Consider the following 27748-nt stretch of genomic DNA (forward strand, 5'->3'; position numbering starts at 1 on the left):
CAGCAATCAGGTTCGATCTGTGGGGTGACTAGCGAGGTGATTGGGGGACCCCCGCTGGCACCCACCTTGGCCGGCCTGGTGCTGCCCACTTGCCAGTCCCACCTCCCCACCCCCCGCTGCCGGTCACCTCCCTCTGCAGGTTGACCATCCTATATAATAAAAGCCTAATATGCTGTGTCCAGTCATCCAGTTGATCATTCAACCAAAGTGTAATATGCTAATGATATGCTAAGCCTGCTCAACTACTCGCTATGACATGCACTGACCACCACTGGGCTATAATCGACCAGTAGGTTAGCTTGCTGCTGGAGTCTGGCCAATCAGGACTGAGCAAGATGGGTTGGAAACACCCTGGAGCCCTCCCATTGTCCCTCCCTGGCTGGCCAACCTCCCGCGTCCCTCCCCAGCCCCGACTGTGCACCAGTGGGGTCCCTTGGCCTGGCCTGTGCTCTCTGGCAATCCAGGGTGAGGGACACCACCCCCCCCCGAAGTGCATGAATTTTGTGCACCAAGCCTCTAGTATAAATATATATATTGAGGGAATGAAACACCTTAAAATATAAACAAATATATTATGACTTTCTAAACCTGGTATAATCCACATAAAAGCAGGGAATGATTTTATTCCTCCAAATCAGAGTTTCAAAAAGATTTTGCTGTTACTAGAACTGAATTTTGATGCAGTGTCCTGGGATGGATCAGTGCCCTAGACCTCTGATCTCTAAGCAATGTCCACATGCATATAATAAACAGAGAAAAATATTGGAAGGTAAAGGGGCCAACATTAGAGCACTGATTATGCCAACCTCTGTACTATGTCCTGTACATTATCTCATTCAAATTCTAAGATCCAGATTGAAATTTACATTCAAATCCCACATCCACTACTTACAAGCTATGTGATCTTGGAAAAGTTTTTAAGTTTATCTAAGTCTGTTTTCTCCTGTGAAAATGGGAACATAGGAGTAAATGACTTTATAAGTATGAAATAAGTTAATACACATAAAGCACTTAGAAGTGGCACAAAATAATGGTATAAAAATCTCAGCTATTTTATGGGTGGTGGTTGTATTTGTTATTCATCTGATTTTATCCTTTCCAAAGAAAGATCAGAGAAGATTGTACTATCATGTCCATTTTCAGTAAAATAACAAGAGTTAAAGGTTGAAAATAGTCTGAGAATCCATCTCAGTGATAAGTTAATTGGTTGAGTCATTCCAGTACCTATCATTTAATCCCTAACATCCAGCTATAGAACTGTTTCCCTTCTCTCCCCTATCACCAGGAGAGATTTAAGCAGAGCTGTCTGCCTTTTAATATGTAACTAATGTCAAAGAATAAAAAATGGCTCACCTATTAAATGACCTTGACCATGGGCCTAACCATAGTCGATAACACTGAAAATAATAATGATATTCATATTTCCTGAGCACCTTCTACCAGGCACTATGCCAAGGATCTGAAGCCATTAGATCAGTGGTTCTCAACCTTCTGGTCCTTTAAATACAGTTCCTCATGTTGTGACCCAACCATAAAATTATTTTCATTGCTACTTCATAACTGTAATGTTGCTACTATTATGAATTGTAATGTAAATATCTGATATGCAGGATGGTCTTAGGCGACCCCTGTGAAAGGGTCATTCGACCGCCAAAGGGGTCACAACCGACAGGTTGAGAACCACTGCATTAGATGCTTACAACACCCATTTTAAATATCCTCATCATTCCCCCAGTTTACTGTTGCAAAAACACAGAGAATAGTTAAGGAACCAGTCTACAGTCACACAGCTGGTAAGTGGTAGAACTGAACTTGAACCCATGGAGCTGGACTCCAGAATCCATGTGCTTTATCACTGTGAACACTCCAATTGAGGTCCCACTAGCAGCTCTCATGATGCTCATCTTTAACCTTATGTGGAAAGTCATGCATGTCCAACTCCCCAATTCAACAGCTGAATTTCCTATTTTCCCTGTCCTGGACTGACCATGTGCAAAGGGGAGACTATACTAGAATCCTTAGCAATCTCTCCAGTGAGTGAACCAGAAAATAAAAGTTTAATGACTTGCAGCTTCTTCTTTCTAACCACCACTATTATGCCCCAGAATGTGAGATCTCTCTGTCATAACCAAACTTTGGCTTTTTCTGCATTGGGCTAAATACCTAGGAAGATGAGAGCTCCTTGTAAAGGTTAATTATTAATGCATAACAATAGCTCATCCCAATGGGACAGACAGAGACTTGGCTCCATTGAAAGATAATTGTAAAGAGAGCTCAGGTATCCCTACAGAAGGCAGGAATAAAAAAAGGCATTTTAAAGAAAAGGGATGTAGAGTCCCATGAAGAGGAACACTTTTGTAAGAAGGATATACAGTGGAGACAGGAACAGAAGGTAACAAGAATGCAGATTTTTTGAAAGACAGTCAAGAAAATCACGGCCAAAAACTGGCCAAAGATAACCACACTTCTCAAAAATGTTCTTGGAAGGTGAACTCTTTATCTATTTTTGGCCCTAACATTATAAATTAATTAATTAATATATAAAAGAGAAAGATGCAAATTGACCATACCTTCATGATGCCCACAGCCAATCAGAAGTGAGTATGCAAATTAACCTCATCACCTCCGTGGAGACTGACAGCAGGGAGGAGGCAGCTCCCAGCAGGACCTGCTTGGCCTTTGCCTCGGCAACCCAGGACCAGGCAAGTGGGGCCCGCAGGCAGTACCCAGCACAGCCTGCTTGACAGTCACTGTGGTGTGGAGCAGGCAGGCCCCACAGAGAGCAGAAAATCATGGGGAGTGGGCCTAAGCCATCAGTAGGACATCCCCTGAGGGCTCCTGAATTGGAGAGGGTGCAGGTCAGGCTGAGGGACACACACACATACACCATGCACAAATTTCATACACTGGGCCTCTAGTATATATATATCCAGTTTTCACATCTCTCTTGCTGCAGTTGGGTAACCTCTGCATCTTTTCAACCTGTCCAGTGCAGGACCATGGCCATGGTCATGCACAAGTGTACCAGTACCTCCAAGTTACCTCAGAGGCATCTCTATAATCTCAGGGATTGGGCTTCTTCATATTTGCTCCCCAAGTTTCCCAGGCTACAGTGTCTTCCTCTTCTCTCAAATTCTTTAAACAGTGCCCTATCACCAAGATCTACAATCAAACCCATTCCAGGCCCTCGCTGGCTACTCTGTCCTTGCTGATCCCTCTCATTTGATAAACTTAGAATCCTTATATTGCCTGCCAGTAATGAAGCTGTCTGTCCTATTGCCAAAACCATTTGCCATGATTGGAAAAGATTATTCTAATTTACATAATGTGTTTTTTACATTAAATTCTTCCATGATGCCTGAGCTATGTGGCAGGTCCATGAGAATGAATCTAATGGGTAGAGACAGTCCTAGCTTACAGAAGTATTTTTTTCTCCCTCTTCCATCTTATCCCAGGCCACACTGTTCTTGGCTTCCTGAGAACATATCTCCATGTATTCGGTTGTAAATGCCACATCCCTGTGCACTCCAGTAAGGGAGCTAGAAGGAGGGAATGTGGGCATGTGCCCTGCAGTGCCCAGATGGCTGCTCAGTCCTCTTTCTCCTGTCAAGGAACAAGAGGTTTACCAGCTAGGCTTTCTTTTCTCTTGTTTTTAAAGCATATTTAATTCTCTCTGGGTCTACATATAGGACAATTTCAATAAAAGCCACCAGGTCAGCTTGTAAGACCATCATTTGTAGGTTCATGATTTCATGACTGAGCACCATTGTGCTGAACCAGGTCAGTGGAGGATTTTTGAAGGTCAGGACACTGGGGAACACTTGCTTGAGTGTCTAGGTTAGCCAAAACAGAATGGTGTAAAGCCAGTGTCGGGTGCCTTGATGTGGAACAGCGTTGACTACAAATCCCAATAAAGCCTTTCAAATTTATACCTATGAGTGGAGCAGTTTGCATACAACAAGCAAAAGACAAATATCTGCCTCTCACCCAAATTTAATCCTTTGACAATAGATAATAATGAAATGAGCTTTTTCTCTTCAGCTTTCAAGATGGTGCAGCTTCTAGCTAAACTTTTATGCTAATAATATTAATGTGTAGCATTCCTACTCAGGGGAAATAAGTAAAAAGCACTGTGAAAGAATCTTGCTTCTGGTGTGGCCACACAATCATAAATCCTACTTTCTCTATCTCACTTCCCCTCTGTCCCTCAGCAACTGATGACTCTTGTCAGCTGTGATTTCCCCTCCTATGAACTGTCTGCTGCACTCCTTTGTCACTCAAACTCCCTACTTTGTTATCTTTGAATAAGCACATGTTTTGTCATTAAAAAATACCTTATCACCAAAAACTATGCATATTTTTATTGATTTCAAAGAAAGAATCATTGATTGGCTGCCTCCTGCACACCCCCACTGGGCATCCAGCCTGCAACCCAGTCATGTGCCCTGACCAGGAATTGAACCATGACCTTCTGGTTCATAGGTTGACTACCACTGAGCCATGCTGGTTGAGCTATGCATTACACTTTTAAAATCTGAAATAGTACCACGCTGTACCAATTCTTAATAAATGCTTATATTTTCATTAAATTAGATCTCTGACTCAATAAGGCAGTGGTTAAGATCATGGATTTTTCAGTCTCACTAACCAGGGTTTGAGTCCTGCTTCGCCCTTGCCAGCTATGTGACCTTGGACAAAATATTTAACTGATCTCAGCCTCAGGTTCTTCACCTGCAGAATGTAAAGAACAAGTCTCACTTCACAGGGTTGTAAGGAATGGGTGGGATAATATTATCACATACAGAAGTAACTCACACAGTTTCTGACCCTCCACAGGCACTCAGTAAATGGTAGTTATTACTATTAATGTTGTTATTTTCTGTGAAAAGCCAGAACTAAAGCAACAGACAGGTTAGCCTGGCATGGGGTCATCAGGAAGAAAATATTCTCTCTGAGGATAAGCTCTAAACCGACTATCAACTCAAGAGACAGTGGCATTTATAATACATATAAATGCCTATGGCCATTCCTTGTCTTTTCTCTCTCTTTCTCTCTCTCTCTCTCTCTCTCTCTCTCTCTCTCTCTCTCTCTCTCTCTCTCTCTCTCACACACACACACACACACACACACACACACACACTTGCACACCCTATACCTCTGCACAGATTTATATTCATTATCATTAACATCATTTTCTATCAAAGTGTGCCACTGACCAAACTCCAGCAGTGAAGTCCAAGCACAAATGTGGCAGCAGATGGTCCTCCTAGCTTCCAATATCAGAAAAACCTAATGTTTGGCATGGCTGGGGCCACATCTGCATCTATAGTCTTGCTAACAGGGGTCAGTAAACTAACTGCCTGCTGAGCTGCAGCTGACATCCAACCTAGGGCCCAAAGTCCCAACTGATACATACCACAGATACCAGCATTTCCATGCTTTAATTCTGATAACAGTGATTGGATCAAACAAAGAGAAAAACTAAGCACCAGAAACAGAAAATGGGACTGAGTTTTAGATGTGCAGGCAGGAACCAAAAAAATATCTAAGTTCTAGGGCTCCAAATAAAGTTGAAAAAGACTCCAGATAAAGTTTAAAAAATAGTAGAATGTTGACAGTTAATTAACTTTTAATGTTGTGTGATCAACACTCTGTGGGTCAAGCATAATAGATCTGATTTATATCACCAAGGACCACCAGTTTATAATCTCTGATCTATGAATATGATCCCATGTATAAAAGAGTAGCCAAGCAAAGAAAAAAGGGACAAAAGGCAAGCTGGAGGTACAGCAAAAATCCAGGCAAACTGATGTGGAACCAGGAAAGTCCTCAGTCCCTTCCTCATTTTGAAGGAAGTATCCAGTCTTCTGGGCACCAGGTATTCCAGCCAGAGAAAGAGAGAGAGAGAAAGAGAGAGGAGAGGAGAGGAGAGAGAGAGAGAGAGAGAGAGAGAGAGAGAGAGAGAGAGAGAGAGAGAGAGAGAGCGCTATGCCACATCAGTTACTCCATCACCACTAGTCAAAGGGCCACGTATATCAGCTCAACAGACTTGCTAACAATGCAGGTCATTATCACGTATGCTCAAAACTTAGACAAACATTTGTTTTCTTGATGGATTCTTCGTGGAAGAATGGAAATTATAAGATAGGTTTCTGTTCAATTATAGATGTTAACAGGCTGAGAATGATTCCCAACCCTTGGCACAATTACAGTGAAGGTCTCATTTTTATTCTCAAGAACTTTCTTAGGACTTTTATGTAGTTAAAAAGGCTAACCAAGAACAGGCTGCCATATGTCCATGTATCTCATAGGGAAAAAATCAGCAATCAAATTTGTGGGGTAGTCAGGATACTATAAAGGCTCAATCTATTACAGAATATAAAATTTGCTAACACAGACTTGATCATCCAAGCAAAACCTACTAGACTTCTACTAAATTCATGATGCAAGAACTTGGTATTGACAGACGTGAGAATTGGCATAGATAGACCCAGGCAATAAAGATACGAACTGGCATGTATGAGCCATAGTTCTCCAAGATAGGCCTTGTCAATGGATCATGAAACATCTTTCTAGGATCTAAAAACATTTTCCAGATGATTCTCCAGCCATACTTGAATGGAAAACTCTCCCATGTCTTAGAGCCATGCTGGCAAGTATGTGTCTCTCCTCTTCCTTCTTGGCAGATGGCATTTATTATTAATCGATGCCATTCTATTCTACTCCCTTTGCCATTAAACCCAGATGCAGCTTCAGGATTCTTCTCAAGGCAATGCCCTAGGAAGTTGCCACCAGTCAGAGAGAGATGAAACTGGAGGTGAACCTATTCTCTACCTTGTTATCCTCTGATACAAAAAGCCATTTTTTTAATTTTTTATTAATTAAGTTATTATACATGTGTCCTTATCCCCACATTACTCCCTATCCCCCCCACTCATGCCCTCACCCCCCTGTTGTCTGTGTCCATTAGTTAGGCCTATATTCTTGCATATAAGTCCTTTGGTTGATCTCTCCCCCTTACCCCTACCCTCCCCTACCTTCCCTCTGAGGCAAAAAGCCAATTTAATGTAAATTGACTAGCTGTAGTATAATGTTGGAAACAAAAACCCATGGAAATGTGTTAAATACCCTTTAGCTCTAGACCATGGAGGATACAAGGAACATGAGGTATAACCTCTGCTACCAACATGCTTAGAAAGTGTTATAGGATGCTTAAAGGGGGAGGGTATATTTTATATCAGAATTGATATATCAGTGAGATATATTTATCACTCCAATTAATGAATGTACAAGGTCCTGTGAGTGGAAACTTGACTCGGATTGTATTTCCCCTGTGCTTGCCAGGAATGACACTACTATGGTCCTTTAGACTATAAGCTTCCTAAACACAGAGGCTGTGTGCTTCTGATATGGAAACCAATGCATTTCCAGTGTGTAACTAAGTTCCAGCCATATAGTGGAAGCTCAGTAAATACACACCCTTCTTATATTTGCTTATATATGAAACAAACCTACCCAGTGAACACCCACATGTCTTCCTGTCTTAGAATATTTGATGAAGACACCAATCTGACTAGTGTGAAAGTTATATGTCCCAAAACAGAGGAACTAACATCAAATGAGTAGGTGTAACCTGATTATGGAAAGCTCTAAAAAATATAGCTATTTATACAATCAGGGGGAAATGAACCATTAGAGTAGAAAGAAAGCCTTTAGCAGTTTGATTAGAAAGGTGACAAAATTTAAAAAAAAATGTCTTCCTAAATTACTAGGACTCTACTGTTATTTTTATTCCAAGGACTAGAAATGATTCTAATTATCTCACTGTTTTCTCTGGGGATATCATGTCATTCCTTGCTTAAAATCCTTCAATGATTCTCTATCAATTTTAGAATGAACTGCAAACTTTAGAGCATTACATTAAAAACTTTCCCTGATCTACTCCACCTCATCATTGCCAGCCTTGCCAAAGTTCTGCATTCTCCCAATAAACCATATCCAGAATAAGCCTTACCTGAGTTACCTATCTGAATGACTACTGCTCACTATTTGAGGAATAATTTAGACATCACCTCCTTTGGGAAGCCTTCATCAATTTTCTTCATCATCATTCCACTCCCATCCACAGCTGATTTCCTCCTCTCTTCTCCCAAGGCTCCATGCTCTAACTGCTGCCACAGAAATTATCATGTTGTGCTGTAATGTCTGTCTCCCCTTCAGACTGGGAGCTTCTTAAGTGAAGAAAATTGTGTCTTTCTTCTCAGTGTCTCAAGTGCCCATCCTAGTGCATGACACAAAGTCAGTACATGTTTGTAAGAAGATGTTGAAAATGGGGAGAAAGCAGGGCAAGGAAGCTCACAAAGGCTACTTTTGGATGTCTCTAAGTCACTGAGGACTACAATGCAGAGAGAAACCTCTATATTCATTCTGCTTGATATGTTACAAGAGGAGAGAATGTATAAATGATTCCATATGATGGAATAACTGAATATTAAGTGAGGTTTTCCCTAGTGTGCATGCTTAGGAATGTTTAAGGCTATCAATATGGAAAGTTATGCACACCGGAGTGGCAGCTGTCATTAGCTTATATGTCTTGGCAGAGCACTAACAGGAGAAGAAGAAAAGATCAAACACAAATTCTAGCAAGATTCTCTAAGAGATTGACTGACAAAGCTCAGGACCAAAACTGCCTCCCACTCTGGAATATGCTAAGGGACTACTGTCCACCTCTTTATGACAGTGTAGCTTGGACTACCATAGAAAACACATGGAGATTTTGAAACAGTACCTCATAGCCTTTATCATCTCTACTCAGAATAATAAAAAAAAAAGAATGAATCCCCGAACAATGAAACTTTGGCCACAGCTAGCAACTTCTGGCTGCTACAAACTACCCTGAAAGAAGATAGATTGCAATAGGAATGCCAAATAGCTTTTGGAGAAAGAGATTATATGAAAGTCCCAAACGCAGAAGAACTGGGGAAAATACTATAAAAAATATTCAATGAAACCAAACCTTCAAGAAACCTAAAATAGTTAGTTGGAAACAGTAGTAGCATATGAGGGAAGCAAGTTGGTGTTCTACACAGCTTAGAAGTCAAGAGCAGTGGGTTCAGAACCATGGACAGTAATAGATGAGCCTAAGAAGCGCTGACCAATGGGCAAGTTCCTGGAGGACTCTGGGGCTAGAAGGCAAGTTCACACAGGGGCTTTGCAGTTCATCCTCTTATAATGTGAAGCCCACTCATTTATACAAAGTACACGTGGACCAGAGCTGTATGGCTTCCTGATGGCCGGGCAACATCCAAAGAAGGTGCTCTGCCTGTCAGAAGCAACTGCAAACTATTTCTTGAAGCTCTGCTTCTTTGCCTAATAGAGGATTTAATCAGATGATGGCTTTTCAAAGTGGTCCAAAGAGTCCTTCTACAATCAGCAGAAGAGATGGGGAAAGTGATAACAAGAATATGCCAAGCTGGCAGGTACTTGATAACAGAATCATTTCCAAACTGATACAAATTAGAGTTGTTTCAAACTGACAAGACGGAAATGCTAGTACTCAAATTGTTGTGTGTGTGTTTTTTTTTTTTAATGAACAGGTTTCTTTACCTTTGTTAACTTCAAAATAAATGGTCATGCAATAAATGAGGTCACCCCTCCTTTTGGGGGGTTCCCTTGCAAGGTGCTGGTACTAAGCTATGACTTTATATTACCTTTAGTAAATCTGCAGAGACCTTGATAACCACTAGATGTCCCTTATGCCATGCAAAACCAACCTGAAATGAATTTCACTACCAATTAACACAAATCACATTTAAAGATAGCTTTTCTAAGACATGGATCTTAGGTGTCAATTGTAATCCCTATTATGACTCACTCCTCCTTATTTTTATCATGCCCGTTTCTATAGTATTTCAGTGGCCCTTTATTCAATTATTGGCAGGGGGTAGAAAATTATTATGAATTAAGATGCTTTTAGAGGTGCAAATGATAGAGAAATGGGCAGAGACAAATACTTTAGAAAAGGGATATAGTGTACCTAAAGAGGTCCAAAATTCTTTATCACTTTTGGAAATAAAATTAATTTTTATATAAATGGAGAAACCCACTAGCTCAGCTAAAATTCACATTCTCCATACACTAAGATCTTGGATTCTTCCATTTAATGAAACTAGGTATCGCAAATAATTTTAACATTTTTAAACTTTTGTGTTGTTGTTAATCCTCACCCAGGGATTTTCTTTCCATTGATTTTGAGAAAGAGTGGAAGGAAGGGGAGAGACAGAGACAGAAACATCACTGTGACAGAGACACATCGATTGGTTGCCTCCTGCACATGCCCCAACTGGGGCCGGGATCCAGCCTGCAACCTAGGTATGTTCCTTGACTGGAATCAAACCCATGATCCTTCAGTCCATGGGCCTATGCTCTAACCACTGAGAAAGCTGACTAGAGCAAATAATTTTAATTTTGCTTGTCAAGTTTGGTCAATTAGGAGTGGCTGCCTAGGACACAGAGCAGGAAAGAATGCTGTGCTGTGACCAGGGAGCAACGTCTGTGATGGGTGTGAGAATGGGGAATGATTGCTCCCATGATATGTTTTTTCAGAACCTGAGTTAAACTTCAGCTCTAATCCTCCCAAACTTGGATGATGGTGGGTAGTGGTGGTGGTAGTGATGGTGGTGGTGATAGCAGTAGGAGAAGTAGAAATAGCTAACCTTAATGGAGGGCTTTCTTGGGCCAGACATTATCTTTAGTATTTAACAGATAATTATTTAATCCCCATGTGACAAATATTCAAAATGAGACATGACACTATGATACATTTGAGATTAAAAGGGGGCACTGCCCTAGCTGGTTTGCTCAGTGGATAGTGCATCTGAAGGGTCCCACATTCATTTCTGGTCAAGGGCACATGCCTGGGTTTCAGGCTCGATCCCCAGTAGGGGGCATGCAGGAGGCAACCAATCAATGATTCTCATCATTGGTGTTTCTCTCTCCCTCTCTCTTCTTCTCTGAAATCAATAAAAATATATTTTTAAAAAGAAGGCACTATTAATAATTCACTTGGACAACAGATATAACCCAGCACTTTCCCAGACTACCTGTGGTGGATGGCCACCCTATTTTATACTCACAAAAGCCTGAGGCATGAACGGCAGCATAAAATAGGGTTGAGGCATTTGCTGAAGCCAAACTATCTGGGTTCAAAAATCCTTGCTTTGCTACTTGTTACTTAACCTCTCTGTACCTCAGTTTCCTCATCTTTGGAGTGGGATAATAACAGTACTTACCTCATAGGGTTTTCATGTGGACTAGAAGATTAAGTATATGCAAAGTGTCTAGAATACTCCCTGCCACATGGTAAGTGATGGTTACTATTATCCTTATTTTAAAGAAAAGAGATTTTTTGGAATCAGAGATTTTAAGATCTACATGAAGTCACAGAGCTATTATATAGTGGAGCCAGAATGAAATACAGATAAGTCTGGCTTGAGTGCCTGTGCACTCAATAGCTATTATTATCATCTCTATATATAAAAGAAAAAATAAACAACTGTTTTCTTAAGATCCCTCCTTAAATCCAGCTTCTCCAGTGGTCTGAATCATAAAGAAATCTCTAGAAAAGTTAGTTTCCCCTGCCTGTGGCTTAGGCTAGCAGGTTACAGTCAGGTGTGCCCACTGAAGGAAGCACATTCAGGAGCACCTGAAAGAGCCTTGCAGAAGACCTCTCCTGGGGCCCATGCCCTTCCTTAGGTTATATGTGAGAGATGCACTGCAGGTATAGAGGAACCAGGAAGTGTCTGCATCCCAAGTTCAAATACTGAAGTTCTTTCCTAATTCAAAAATTTTTGAACTCCCTGCTCTAAATTTGTATTCCAGAGCTCCTACTCTCTCTTGATCCCACCTCAATTTCCCTCCCAGTGACCACATAGATCAGTGATGGCGAACCTTTTGAGCTTGGCGTGTCAGCATTTTGAAAAACCCTAACTTAACTCTGGTGCCGTGTCACATATAGAAATTTTTTGATATTTGCAACCATAGTAAAACAAAGACTTATATTTTTGATATTTATTTTATATATTTAAATGCCATTTAACAAAGAAAAATCAACCAAATCATGAGTTCATGTGTCACCTCTGACATGCATGTCATAGGTTCGCCATCACTGACCTAGATCCTTTGTGACGCTCCTGGTAAAACAGAAGACAAAAGCTACCACTGGACACAGAGGAGTGAGTCCCAGGCCAGCTGAGCACACCTGTCCCCCAGAACTGGGAAAAGATCCACACAAAACAGAGACATGTAAGAGGAACTGGTTGCCTTGCTGACTTGCTCAGAACTCCAACCAGCTCTTCTAGACACTTGATCAGCTTCTCAATAAGGATCAATTGTTTACTTTCATGCTGAGGACTAGGAATTTGACCACACCTGCCTGTCCAATGGCATGGGGCTGACCTAAATTAGCCCCTTCCTGACAGTAGCCCCAAGATTCTTTTAAATGGGCCATCAGTTTGGAAGCTGTTTATTCATGAGGTATGTCTTTAAGCAAAACCAAGTTCCTGGAAGCGTAAGCACTTTAAGTCTGCAAAGGTGGAAAGACATCTGTCTCTACAGTAGGTTGAATAATTTCCCTCAAAGATATGAGGAACCTGTAAATGTTACCTTGCTGGAAAGGGTCTTTGCTACTGTGATTAAGTTCTTGAGGTGAGACTATCCTATATTATTCAGGTGGGCTCCAAATGCAATTACCTGTATTCTTGTAAAGAGGATGCAGAGGAAGATTATACACATACAGAGAAGGTGGCACTGTGAAGGTGGAGGCAGAGATTGGAGGGATGAATCCACAAGTTAGGCATTGCTGACAGCTACCAGAAACTGGAAGAGGCATATTAGAATTATGTCATTCCATTTACCAACTTCCTTTGGAATCTAAATCAGCAGGTAGAAATCTTGGTACCATCTAATCAGGCCAAACTGGAGTGATCAAGGGGACAAGAAAGTATTCAAGAAGCCTAGGGAATATATATGGTGGTTGGGGTGCCTTTCTATCACCAAAGGTCTAACAGGTGTCCTGACAAGAAGCTAAGACTTGTTAAAAACTCACTGTTACCTCTGGCTCCTAAACTGTAGAGTTCATTTTTAGACTGGCATGGAAGTAAACACTACCAAATGTTTTATTAAATGCCTCCTATTTAACCACTGATGAAAGAGGAGAGAATTTTTACCAACTTCTCCAGCAGCAGTCAAAATACTGTATTTTAATTTAGTTGCCTCCCATGATAAAAAATATTTAACTGATGAGTAAATAATTCTGAAATAAGGTTACTACTAGCCTACTAATTAAATTTAAATGGGTACCAATCTGTAGAACACTCAGTATCTGTGCAGTAGCTGACATTTTTATCTATCACTCCCTTCTCAAAATTCTCTTTTCTGGGGTTTCCTGATTGCACACTTTCCAAGTAACTCTTTGATGACTCATTTTCAGCCTCTGTTATCAGCCTTTTTTCCAAATTCCTTAAAAAGTGGTTTCCCCAAACATCTGATGAAGGCTTTCTTTCCTCTTTTCACTAATCTACCTCATTCACTGGCACATCTTTATCTATGCTACTCTCCAAAGCCCCAGGGCCCCAAAATAGATTGTCTGCTGGAATAATTCATCTATCTAAAATTAAAATTTACAGTAGATCCTTGAAATCAACCTGTCTAAAAGCAAACTCACCAATTCCTCCTCTAGACTTGCTTATTTCTCTGTTAGTGGTCAACTCAATTTTAAATTTTTATAGATATACTAGAGGCCCGGTGCACAAAAATTTGTGCACTCGGGGGGAAGGGGGGGTCCCTCAGCCTGGCCTGTGCCCTCTCACAGTCTGGGACCCCTCGGGAGATAACGACCTGCTGGCTTAGGCCTGCTCCCGGGTGGCAGAGGGCAGGCCCAATCCCTAGGTGCAGCCCCTGGTCGGGCTCAGAGCAGGGCTGATTGGGGAGTTGGGGCACCGCCCCCTGTCATGCACAGAGCAGGGCGGATCGGGAGGTTGCGATGCCACCCCCAGTCATGCTCAGGGTAGGGCCAATTGGGGGGTTGGGGCACCACCCCCTGTCACACTCAAGGCAGGGTTGATGGGGAGGTTGCGGCGCCACCCCCTGTCATGCACAGAGCAGGGCCAATCCGGGGGTTGGGGCGCTGCCCCCTGTCACGCACAGAGCAGGGCCCATCAGGGGGTTGAGGAGCTCCCCCCTGTCACTCACAGTGTAGGGCTGATAGGGGAGTTGGGGCACCGCCCCCTGTCACACACAGAGCAGGGCAGATCAGGGTGTTGGGACGCCACCACTCTCACACTCAGGGGAGGGCCGATGGGGAGGTTATGGCTCTACCCTGTCACACACAGAGCAGGGCCCATGGGGCTGGGGGGGTTGGGGCGCCGCACCCTGTCACACACAGAGCCACAGGGCGATCAGAGGTTGGGGAGCTCCCCCTATCAGGCACAGAGCAAGGCGGATCAGGAGGTTGGGGCGCCTTCCCCTGTCACAAACAGAGTAGGGCGGATAGGGAGGTTGTGGCCCCACCCCCTGTCACACACAGAGCCGCAGGGCAATCAGGGGGTTTGGGTGCTGCCCCCTGTCACGCTGATCCCGGTGCTGGGAGGCATATTACACTTTTACTATATAGGATAGAGGCCTGGTGCATGGGTGGGGCTGGCTGGTTCGCCCTGAAGGGTTTCCTGGATCAGGGTGGGGGTCCCCACTTGGGTGCCTGGCCAGCCTGGGTGAGGGGCTGAGGGCTGTTTGCAGCTGGTCACACACCCTTCAGGGTGGGGGTCCCCACTGGGGTGCCTGGCCAGTCTGGGTGAGGGACTGAGGGCTGTTTTCAGGCTGGCGGGTGACGGAAGCTCCCAACCGCTCCTTTTTTTCTTTTCTTTTTTTAAATTCTGGGCCAGCTTTAGCTCTGAGGCTCCAGCTCTTAGGCCCCAGCTGCTGAAAGTAGGTAATCGAAACAATGTATAACTCCAGCTCTGACTCCAGCTCTGACTCCAGCTCTGAGATCCCAGCTCGCTGAAAGCTGGTTTCTGGGGGGATTTTTTTAGCTTCTATATTTGTTAAAATGTTTCAAACTGCAGGCTCAGAGGCCTGCAAGGCAGGCGGGGAATGTTGGTTTCCTCCCTCACTGAAGCAAGCAAGCCTCATGTTAGTTTCAAGCTGCCTGGCTGCCGGCCGCCATCTTGGCTGACAGTTAATTTGCATATTCCCCTGATTAGCCAATGGGAAGGGTAGCGGTCGTACGCCAATTACCATGTTTCTCTTTTATTAGATTAGATATGATTCTTCCCTCCTCATTGTCCATAGTATTAAATTCTTATGAAGCATATTTTATTCCATATCCAACAAGTCTTTAGTAATCATTTTTTTCTGCTTCATTCCTACTATCATTGGCCCTATTTAGGCTTCCATTTTATTTAATCATCCAGTTCACAACCATAGAGAATTTAATAAGTATTAGGCTATAAGATGAATGAGATGGCCCCTACCTTAAGGAGCTTTATTTCAGTAGAAGTGTTACACATGTGAGGAGATATACATAGGGAAGAATCACAGCTGGCTTAAATATATACATATCTCCTCACATGTGATAAAAGGATTCAGTAGAAGTGAGAAATTCTGGAGAGAAAGGAAGGAGGGAGAAGGAGAAATGAGGAGAGATAAAGACAGGAGGGAGTGTGGGAGAGAGGTATGCACCAAGAAATCCAACAGAACTGGAAATGAGACAAATTATACTCCAGAGAAGTGTCATAAGACCACCTTATTCCTAGCTTAAAGGAAGAGACAGTTGATGTTAAGATATATACAGGGCATAGTCTCCATTTCACCCTGCATCTCCATTCTAGGGCTACCCATCTACAAATGTTTTTTACAGCTAACTAACCTGAATAGAGAAGAAGTTATGCCAAATTATTCCTGAAACCCTATATATTTGTAGTCTTAATCACTTGTATCCTCTCTGAGTACTTTTCCCCCTCCAGATTCTCTGTTATCTCTCCTAAGCAATTGAACTGAATGAACTTAGGGCAGAAATCATGTCCATCTTTGAAGTAAGCACTCAGTAATCACTCAACATATAACACAAATTGCAGTCAATATGTCCTTCTATAGTATCATGTATGCCCCTCAGGAATTCTAACCAAATTATTTAAATACCAAAATAACTAATCTAATGGGGGTCTAGTAATGATCATTATTTTGATGATGCTGATGATAATGATGATGATGATGATATTGATAATGAAAGAGGAGCAGGAAGAGGAGGTGAAGAAAATACAGTGATCAATATGGCACTAGCAATAGCTTCACTTTAAATCATCTTTAGATAATTTCCAAAATAAGGAAAGGAAACAATAGCAAAAAGATTAGAAGAGTATCAATCCCATTTATTGGAGTTAATAAAACCATTATCCTAAGTGTTTCACCATTCTTGGTCTATATATTTAATCAACTATAATAGGGTCTATTTCAAATTTGTCCTGAAAGTATGGAATATGGACTACATATTTATGAGAGCACAGAACTTGAAGAAAAACTTCTTGAAAAGAAAACTTTCTTTCTTTGATTTCTATGACTTACAATTTACTCAATCTATTTTCTCCCATTTCTTACTAGCTACTCTTTCTTCTCCAGATTTTATTAATGTGTGTGTTCCCTAAGGCTCAGCCTTGATCTCTCCACTCTTTTTGCTCTGCACTTCTGTTGTAGCTCATTACATTCCCAGTTCCAACTCTTTACTCTATGCAGAGAGCTCCTAAATATTTAAGCCAGCTGTGATTCTTCCCTATGTTCAGACTCATATCTCCAACCAATAGCTGAGTATTTTCTATTTGACTACCTTTCTCTTAAGCGAAAATATTTCAATCATCATCTTGCTCACAAACTTGCCTCCCCCCAACCTCCTGTACTCTTGATGTCATGTCCCTCTTCACTATCAAACCCACTTGACCGTTCTGATTACAACAAAAAAAAAGCTCTTCCAAAAGTTGTCTTTCATCAATTCCACACTTATCACTCCCTCCTCGATCCACTTCAAATTGGTGTATTTGCCCCATACCACACCACAAGAGTGACCAAAAGATTGACAGAACCCATGATTAATTCTCATTCCCTTTGAGCTTTCAGTGCAATCTTCCTCTTGCAAGATTTACTTCTCAGGATATCTTAAGATCCCATACTCCCCTGCATCTCCATCATTATAATCTCTCTCAGTTTCTTTTGTTGGCTCTTCCACTATAAGACCTCTACTTGTGGAGTGCCCCAGAATTCTGCCTTTGGCCCCCTCTTTATTCCAACTATATCCTATGAGTCCCATTACTTTAAATATCATATATATTTTGTTGATGCTCAAATTTATATCTCTAGCCATATATTCCCTCTGATCATCAGACTTACATTCCCAACTATCTTGACATTTTTGCTGAAAAAGCTTTTAAACTAAACATGACTAAAAACAGAAATATTTATTTCACCTTCCACAAGCCCACTCTTCTCAAGCATCCCCACTTGGATGCTGTTACTACCAGTTATCTAAACCTGGAAGATATCATGGAGCCATCAGTGCAGTAGTAGTTCTGACCCTTTGACTCCCTGGCACAAGATAGGATTGTATTTCTTGGCCACCCTGTGGTAGGTGGAGTTGTGTGATACTTTTGGCCAATTAGAAGTGATATGTGTCATTTCCAGACACTTAACTGCTTCTAATATAAATCCTCCAAATTTCTCTTTTCCTTTTTCAATGTTCCAGTGGTAGACAACATTGTCATCCCATGTCCTAGAGAGAGGACAATTATAAAAATATCAAACCACCAGCCAACACACAAAGGATATCACATGTGAGTGAGAAAATTTAACCTCTCTTGTTTTAAGCCTCTGATATTTTGGAGTAGTTTGTTGCTACAACATAATCAAGATTCCCTTGACTAATAAAGATATCCTCTAACAGCCAACATCTGAATCATCAATAAATGCTACTGACTCTACCTCCAATATATATCCCGCATCCTACCACTTTTTACCATCTCCATTGCTCCCATGCTGGTCCACATTGCTATATTTTCTTGCCTGGATGTCAGGAACAGCCACCTACCTATCTCCTGTCTCTATTGGTGCACATTCTGGCCCATACTCCATAGACAAGTCAGAGGGATTTTTTCTAAATTCAGATCAGTCACTCCCCTGCTATAAAGGGCCCTATGGTATTTCCTTGTAATCAGAATGAAACTCCTACTCTTCACGATGGCTTAAAGGCTGTACATAACTTTGGTCTCACTGAATTCATTCTATTTTATATCCCTTGAATTCAACAAACACCTACTCCTCAGGTCTCTGCATTTGCTGGTCTTTGAACTTCTTATCAAGCAAGTGTCATCTCCCTACTAACTCAGCTATCTACAATGGATCTCTATTATCTTCTTTTCCTTCTGCTTTGTTTCCTCATCTCATAGCATTTATACCACCACCTATAGCTTATATATATATTTACCAGCTCTTTGTTTCTACTTACCACATAATAAGCTATATGAAAGCCAAGACTTTTGTTTTGTTGTTCACTGATCTCAGCATAAAGTAATTTCCAGGGAGCTAGAAATAAACTAGAAAAATTCTGCAAGCATTCTCCACATTTCCAGTTCCCAAGCATCAATGGTTCTGCTGAGTCTTCAGAGTCCTTCAGGGTGTTCAAGTCTTTAGACTTTAGGGATCTTTGATTTTGATTCTTTACATGATATTTATTTATATTTATATTATTTATATTTATTTATATTTATATTTGTGTATATACACACATAAAATATACACAAACAAAAGCACACACACAGACATACATGCACACACATGTATACACATATATTTTTAATCTAAAAGCCAACCAGATATTATCAATGAGCTTTCTCAATGTGAGGAAGGCTCTTGGGGCCAGCCCAATCCTCTCTTACTCTCTCCCCCCAACCTCTATCCCTGCTTTCCATCACTACAGATGACTAATGGGTGAGATGCTATCTTGGCAGAACCCAAGAGTTTCTGACAAGATCTGATTAAGTCTTTTGTCCCAATAAAGAACTATAAAATCATTCCAGAGAAATAGACCATTAGAAAATAACAGCTTCTATTGGTGCCAAACAATATAATCATCGTTCATTAATCCATCCACTTATTAGGCCAATATGTGGAAAAGCCATGCAAGAGAAGTAAAATAAATTATTCAACAAACATTTATTGAGTAAGACTAATGCCAGTAACTATCCAAACTAGCTAAAAAGGAGCAGCAATGCTAGGATGGAATGGAAGCTTGTTATTCTTTATGCAGAATAGCCAAGGGAGGGATTTAAAATACAGTGATATTTCAACAAGGACTTGAAAACATTGTGAAACAAGCCATGTAGACATTTAGGGAAAGAGAATTACAGGCAGATAGACCATAATTACATAATAATAAAAGTAGGGAAAACATGTTTACTTAACTTGCTTACTTAGTCCTGAGATGTCAAGTGAATGACATAGTCGAAGAACATCAAGGAGGCTGATGTAACTTGATTAGGGGGAATTCAGAGAGTATACTAGAGATGAGGGCAGAGAGATGGCAGGGGCCAGATCCTACAAGGTCTCTTAGGCCTTCTAAGAACTTGAGCCCTACTTCTGAGCAAGAATACTGGAGGATTTTTAGCAGAGAACTGTGTATGTTTCTCTTATATTTTAAGAAGAATACCGTTATTCTGGGGCAAACCTAGTTGCCAGTCAACCACAGGTTGGGACTAAGACAGAACTCTGAGTGCCCTCCATCAAACATTTGTCACTGCCCCAGGCTGTCACCTCCCAAGAAAAGTCATGAGACCATGTTGAATTTGAAGAAACACCTATTTAACTTAAAGTTTGCTGTAAAAGAGTTTAATAGGTATGCCAAGAAATTTGATAAAGAAGAAAAAAGTTAAAAGGCCAAGATTAAAAGGGCCATTCAGAAAGACAATACAGAAGTTGCAAGAATACATGCTGAAAATGCAGTCAGCCAGAAGAACTAAGCAATTAATTTCTTGAGAATGAATGCCAGGTTTGTTGCTACAGCAGCCGGACCAGAATTCAAACTGCAGTGACAATGGGCAAGGTAACCAAGTCTATTGGCAAGAGTAGTTAACTCCATGGATGCTACATTGAGGAGTAAGAACCTTAAAAATACTTCTGCCTTGATAAACAAATTTGAACACCCATTTGAAACACTGAATGTTCAAACGCAACAAATGGAAGACAATGAGTAGTACTACAACCATAACATCACCACAAAACCAAGTGGATATGCTGCTTCTAGAAGTGGCAAGTGGCCTTCCCATGTTGCTCAGTTGGTTGAAGTGTTGTCCCATGCACCAAAAGGTTGTGGGTTTGATTCCTGGTGAGGGTACATATGTAAGTTGCAGGTTCAATCCCTGGTTGGGATACTTACGAGAGGGCAACTGATCCATGTTTCTCTCTCACATCAATTTGCTCTATTGCTCTCTCTCTTCCTATATCAAAAATCAATAAAAATATATCCTCAGGTAAGGATTAAAAATTTAAAAAAATAAATGGCAGATGAAGCTGGCCATGATCTCAATATGGAACTACCACAGGATCAGACGTGATATGTTGCCCCCAGTGTTGCTTCCATAGAACAAGATGAACTATCACAGAGACTTGTTCATCTACATGATCAAGTGTAATTTAGAGAACAGTTGCTTTTGTTTACTTCCCCTGCTTCTAAAATATTTCATGTGCCTACATAGGTAAGCCATACTCCAGTTACACTAAGAACACCATGTATTACAAAACATTTATACACTATTTATACTAGTATACAATGCTTTTATTTAGCCACGCTGCACTTGCCAATACTTCAAGAAATTCTGGGCAGTTTCCACCTTGACAGATTTTATAGTTTTGTTTGTTATGTTGAAAAGTGTGAGGGACATCTTTTTTGTAGATGACTTTGACCAAGCTAGCATTAGCTTGTTGTATATGAAACTCCCCAGGGGATCAGGCCTAAGCTGGCAGTCAGACATCCCTCTGACAGCCCAGGAGCCCTCAGGGGATGTCCACTTGCCAGCAGGGAGCAGGCCTAAGCTGCAGTCAGACATCCTTAGCGCTGCTGAGGAGGCGGGAGAGGCTCCTGCCACCACCACTGTGCTGGCAGCTGGCAGCCTGGCTTGTGGCTGAGCAGAGCTCCCCCTCTGGGAGCACACTGACCACCAGGGGGCAGCTCCTGCATTGAGCTGGTGGTTAGTGTGTGTCATAGTGACCAGTCATTCCCAGTCGTTCTGCTGTTAGGGTCAATTTGCTTATTACCCTTTTAATATATAGGATAGAGGCCTGGTACATGGGTGGGGGCCGGCTGGTTTGCCCTGAAGTGTGTCCCAGATCAGGGTGGGGGTCCCGCTGGGGTGCCTGGCCAGCCTGGGTGAGGGGCTGAGGGCCGTTTTCAGGCTGGCCATACCCCCTTCAGGGTGGGGGTCCCGACTGGGGTGCCTGGCTAGCCTGGGGAGGGGCTGATGGCTGTTTGCAGGCTGACCAAACCCCGCAGTGGGGACCCTCACCCCATGGGGGTGTGGGCAGCCTGGGTGAGGGGCTGAGGGCCATTTTCAGGCTGCCCACAGCCCCTTCAGGGTGGGGGGGTGCCTGGTCAGCCTGGGTGAAGGACTGATGGCCATTTTCAGGCTGGCCACACGCCCCGGCAACCCAAGATCCCAGCCTCTCCTTTTTTTTCTTTTTCTGGGATTTATTTATCTTCTATAATTGAAACTTTGTAGCCTCAAGTGGAGCCGAGGGCCAGCCAGGGCATGCAGGAAGCTTGGCTTCCTCCATCGCTGGGGCAACCCAAGTCTCCTGCTTGCTCCAGCACCGTGGCTGCCACCATCTTAGTTGGGTTAATTTGCATACTCGCTCCTGATTGTATGGTAGGCGTGGCTTGAGCATAGCAGAGGGGTGGTTAATTTGCATGTTTCTCTTTTATTATATAGGCTTTATCAGCTTTTAAATTTAGATTATTATTGGATTTTTTACCCAGTAATTTAATGACTATTATTTGAATTCCTGAAATTTAAAAAAAAATGTGTTGATAATTTTACAATATAACTAGAAAAATCTACACTAAATTGAATAAATTAAGGTTTGCTCCATTTAAATTTTTTTCTTTGCTAAATATCACTGTTGTTGACACAAAGAAATTTAACCTTTTATACTTTCGACTGAAATTGAAACACATTTTAAATGAATTTTTGATTTCTAGTCTTCCCTTGGTATACTGTATTTTGTAGAATCTAAAGAACAAAATAAAATGACAAACAAAATAGAGTCAGATATTTGGAAGCATGCAAGACTGAGGATTCTTATTGGGGGGTGGGAATAGGGGAGAGGCAGGAAGATATTAACTAAAGAATTTATTGGCATCTGTGCATAACCCATGGTCACAGACAATAGGGTGGTGAAGGCCTGGGGAGGGAGCTGGAGTGAGGAGAAGGGGGTCAATGGCAGGGGTGGGAGAATGGAAGGGGACATCTGTAAAACTTTCAACAATAAAGATATTTTTTTGAAGATTAATTTACATGGCCTTAATATCATTTACATTTTCCCATTTTCCATAGGATTGTTGATTGCCTTTTGAGAATCTTGGCCTACATTTTGAAACCAACCAACAAAAATACCATAGAAAAAAAATTGAGTCAACTCAAATTACAATGACCATAAATCGTGGTTAAATGTGTTTGCCCTTTTATCTTAAGCAAAATCTCTTTAATAATTGGAAAAAATGAAGTAGAAATAAATGTTAGAATAAAATGTTTTGCTTAGCTATGCTAATAACTTCCAGACTAATGGAAGTTGGGTGTACAACATAGGGGGTGGGGATACAGAAAGGTCCTAAAGTCAAAAGAAGACTAGACTCTGGAAGGCCAAGGTCCTTGGGGGAAAGCATTTGATGGCCAATTGTACTACTTTCCATCACCTCAGAAATAGCTCTGTTTCACCCAACTAAAATTAACAAATGCCTGCAATTTACTGCTATAAAAGTCTTAAGTGTAGATGAGTAACCAAGTTATATTTTAGCTAGTATAATACTAATCTAGTTAAATAAGTAAGGTGTTTTTCATTACTTATTCTACGATTGATCTATGAAAGAATTTTAATATTTCATTATGTTTTAATGAAGAGCTGTTAGTAAATATTTCCATTGTTAAGTCATGAAAGCATTCAAAATGCAATCATGGAGACTTTTTTGCTAAGCATTCACCATTTATATGTTTCTCATTGTAAATGGCAGTGTAAATGAAGATTATTTTCACTAGTTAATGAAGTAAGAAATTACTCTTTTGCTAAGTTTCAGTTAAACCTATTTAACTTTCTTGGTACTTGACTATATGGTATGACCTCAATATGGCAATCTTCCGTTTTGTTTATAATTGATGCTGTGTCCTTTCTACGTAAAGGGTGAGTTTTTTTATATTGGAACATCCTGGGGAGGCATAGAAGAGATTATTACTGACTAAAATATCTATGAAATAGACTTATCTTATTTTCAATTCGTGGGAATGGTAGCTTTTGTTCTTTTGAATTCAATAAAAAATGTTAAATTTTGAAGAAGGAAAAAAAAGGAATAATATTCCGGCTGCTAGGGGGCTATATAACCTTAAAGAAGAAGGTTAGAAAAGATGGTGACCTGGACATATGTGTTGCTCTTTAGAGCCTTTGCTGACCCCCAGACTGCCCCACTGGCCCCTCCTCTGTGATCCTGAAGCATGGAGAGAATATCTCATTAAAGCACTTCTCAAATTGCATTATAACCATTTGTTTACTTGTGTGTCCCTGACCAGAATTAAAGCTCTTCAATAAAAAGGACATGTCTTAACTGCCTTTTCACCTTTGCCTTCATACATTAGGTAAAAAAAAAAAAAAAAAAAAAAAAAAAAAAAAAAAAAAACCGAATTAATGAACCTGAAATATATAAAGCATAATACCAATCAATGTACTCATAGCAGAATAAACAGTACAATGGAGCTGCATCATCTTTATGTATAACTTACACAAATTCAGCTGTCTAACCTCAAGGGAAAATGAGAGGGAATGAGAGAATTATCTACTTACCACCCAACCCTTTGCCTTATCCCAAGTAGAACCAGCCTTCATATTTCCTGAAAAGAGATGCCTCAGCAGAGATGTAAAGAGAAAAAATATATATATTAACTCTTGCTTTTGGTGCTTTCAAGGAACCTGGACTTTTAGGAGGTTTAAAAGCCTTATCAATGCTTATTTGACTATAATCATTTTTTCACCTCATGTGACAATTTTAGGATGTAACATCCCAATAAACTGTGAGTCTACTGCCACCCTCTAAAGGCCTCCTTACTACTACTCACATCTAGATCCTGATTGTAACACTTGCCTAAGATCCATCAACCCTGATGGATCCTGGCTCCCTTCTAAGTTCTTCCAACTTTAGGATCATTATGGTTAATGCAGTCAGTGAAAAGAGATCCCCAAACAAGATACAGTCCGTTATCATCCCCAAAGTACAAAGGTTTAGGAAGAGGACAAGACCCCCAAGTAGAAAAATGAGAATCATTGTTCAATGGGTACCATTATCAATCTTTGGGTGTTCTCCAAGTAAACCAAACTTAGAAAGTATTTATATAAATATTACAAGTTTGATAAGGTATTTCTCTAATTTTCACTGGAGAATCATTATTCAAAGGTATCACTAATATAAAATAAATAGCAAATTTGGAAATTTTAGTATGTTATAAATTATGAAGCTAACCATGACAAAACATTCTGATCAATAAATAAAAAGAAGTTATAGCCCTGACTGGTTTGGCTCGGTGGATAGAGCATCGGCCTACGGACTGAAAGGTCCCGGGTTCGATTCTGGCCAGGGGCATGTACCTTGGTTGTGGGCACATCCCCAGTAGGAGGTGTGCAGGAGGCAGCTCATCGATGTTTCTCATCGATGTTTCTAACTCTCTATCCCTCTCTCTTCTTCTCTGTGAAAAATCAATAAAATATATTTTTTTAAAAAAAAAAGTTCTAAAAAGACACTTAGAAAGTAAGCTTTTGTCTAAAAGCACTTCTTTTCCTAAAATCAAAGATTCTCTACAACTTGGCCCCCAGCTACCGTAAGCACAAATAAGTGCCCTCCAGTCTCCTACACCACACTCATTGTCACTAATACAGGGATACTTCAGAGACTTGCTCCATCTGTCTGAGCCCTAACTACCTGTCAATACCTATATATCTGCATGTACATAGTTTTGTTTAGTCTGCCCTTTCTCTGTTCTTCTGGCACTCCATTGGAATAAGAATAGTTCAGCATGTTCTTCTAAATGAAATATCCCTAAAATGGACCAACACCTCTTGCTCTGATTTCACAATTCAAATGATGAATGAATTGCCTCAAGCTGACCACAAGCTAATCCAGGTGAATGACTGAGTTTCAGATTCAATAATACATTAAATATAATCTAACATATCCAATGTTTATCATTGCAACATGTAATCACCATAACAAATTATTTATCAGATGTCTTACTTGTTTTTACTAAGTGTTCAAAATTAAGTACAAATTTAACACTTACACACACTTCATTACTGACCAGGCCAATTTCAAGAGTTTAGTAACCAGATGTAGCTTGTGGGTACTGTGTTGGACAGCAAAGCTCTAGAATGATTTCCCTCTATAGTAATTTAAGATGTTGGTACCCTGATATACTACAAAGTTACTAGTGAGTTTTAGTTAATCTGAAAAACAATTGCTCATTTTCTGATAATTCTTGAGGGAAAGAGTTGTCCTAATCTCCCACCTCATCTCCATCACTGACATCAGGACACACATGAGATGAGAAATAAAATAGAAGACCCGCTTTTCCAAAAACAATTCTCTTGAATCGGTCAGCTGCTTTGGGAGGTCTAGTCACTTTCCTTTAGGCTCAAATCACTAATGAAATAAGCCTAGCCCTATCCCATTCCTCACTGAAATGTCACTACCTAAAAATGTTTTAGGACCAAAAGGGGGGGGGAAAAAAAGACAGTTTTCTTCTCTGTCATTATCAAGGAAATTGATGTCTCCACAAGCAATTTACAAATCACTGACATGTAGTATCTCACTGATTTTGAAAACTAAAAACATGGGTAGAATCTTGCTGTAAAGATTCAGAAAAAAACCCATTCCCGGTCCTTCATATTTCTCTCTCTCTTCTCTCTCTCTCTCTCTCTCTCTCTCTCTCTCTCTCTCTCTCTCTCTCTCTCTCTCTCTCTCTCTCTCAAATAGTTTTCTAAAGCATGGCAAAGCTAAAACCAAAACTACTTCTCCAGGCCATCTGCACAGGGATGCTGATCCCCTCCAGCTGAGGACATGGCCTTACTATGCTACATTTGGGTCAAGGGCGAGGAAATTCCAGTATTTGAAAACATTTCTTTAACTGGACATGCAGCTATTATCAATGTGAATTCTTTCAGAATGTGACATAAGTCCCAATCACATAAGGCAGGGTCATAAGAAGTGAGCTTGCCAAGACAATTTGGAAGGACTCAACCCCACATGAACGGTGTCTCTCACAGCTGCTTGCTGCCATAAGGACCCTGGGTGCCAAGTGAAGCTGTATTAGGAAGCATTACATCTGTTCTTTCCCTATGCAGTCACCATGTTTCTGATAATACTTTTATCCTTGGGTAATTAACTCATAAATTAAATGAAGTGTGTTTATGCTCCCTTCTTGCCAATGCATAGCTACCTTGAAGTACTAGGGTATCAAGTGAGGGTGCATTCCCTCTGATTATGGCCAAGCTAATTGAGGAGGTGGACTAGCCATCTCGGGCACTGAGGTCCTCTTAAACCTGAGAAAGTCAGTTAATGACATCTGTAAAGGAGAGGGACAACAACAGGCAATAACTACAACAAAGGAGTCATTGGCGCAAGATGATAAAATCAAACCAGTCCACTTTGGGTTGCTATAAATCAATAAGTTAATTAAAATGAGACTGAATACTCTGCATTCATACACAAACTGGAGAGGGAGGGAGGTCACAGGAAAAGAGGGACCAAATTTCAAATTCAGAATTCACTGATAAAACAAGTCTTTATCTGGTGGTATTTGAAATGCAGTCCAATCCAAAATCCGGCATTACAGTTTCTGATCAATAATCTGCCATATCTCTTAGAAGTGATTCCTTTTCTCAGAAGAGCAGGGACTCAGATACTTCAAAAGCCCCTTCCTCTGCTGAGTTCATAGCTCAGTGGATGACTTCAGCTTCAGTATATGTTCATGTCATTTTATCTTTTTTCTGAAAACTATTTCCAAAAATTTAAAAATGATTCGCAGTCTTTTCTTATAAGGGAAATTTTAAAATTAAAAATAAGTTTTAGAAAAATAATCTGCCATTCTCTTTAGTTGTGCTGCTTATGACACTCTATAAACAGGATCCAACCTAATCTCTAGCCTAATCTCCTACCATTCTCCCCATACATGCCCCATGTTCTAGACCAGTGATGGCGAACCTATGACATGTGTGTCAGAGGTGACATGCAAATTCATTTTTTTGGTTGATTTTTCTTTGTTAAATAGCATTTAAATATATAAAATAAATATCAAAAATATAAGTCTTTGTTTTACTATGGTTGCAAATATCAAAATATTTCTATATGTGACATGGCACCAGAGTTAAGTTAGGGTTTTTCAAAATGCTGACACGCCGAGCTCAA

General features: G+C 40.8%; 1 protein-coding gene and 1 pseudogene across 1 annotated transcript in view; one reads left to right on the top strand and one right to left on the bottom strand.

Moving 5' to 3' along the window:
- The window catches only part of NRXN3 (neurexin 3), a 1138093-nt gene that overhangs the window by 1075506 nt on the left and 34839 nt on the right, over positions 1-27748 (bottom strand). The window lies entirely within an intron of this gene.
- On the top strand, positions 19872-20726 carry LOC132215659 (charged multivesicular body protein 1B2-like; annotated as a pseudogene).

This window comes from Myotis daubentonii, chromosome 1 (genome assembly GCF_963259705.1).
Source record: "Myotis daubentonii chromosome 1, mMyoDau2.1, whole genome shotgun sequence".
In the NCBI taxonomy this organism is placed as follows: domain Eukaryota; kingdom Metazoa; phylum Chordata; class Mammalia; order Chiroptera; family Vespertilionidae; genus Myotis; species Myotis daubentonii.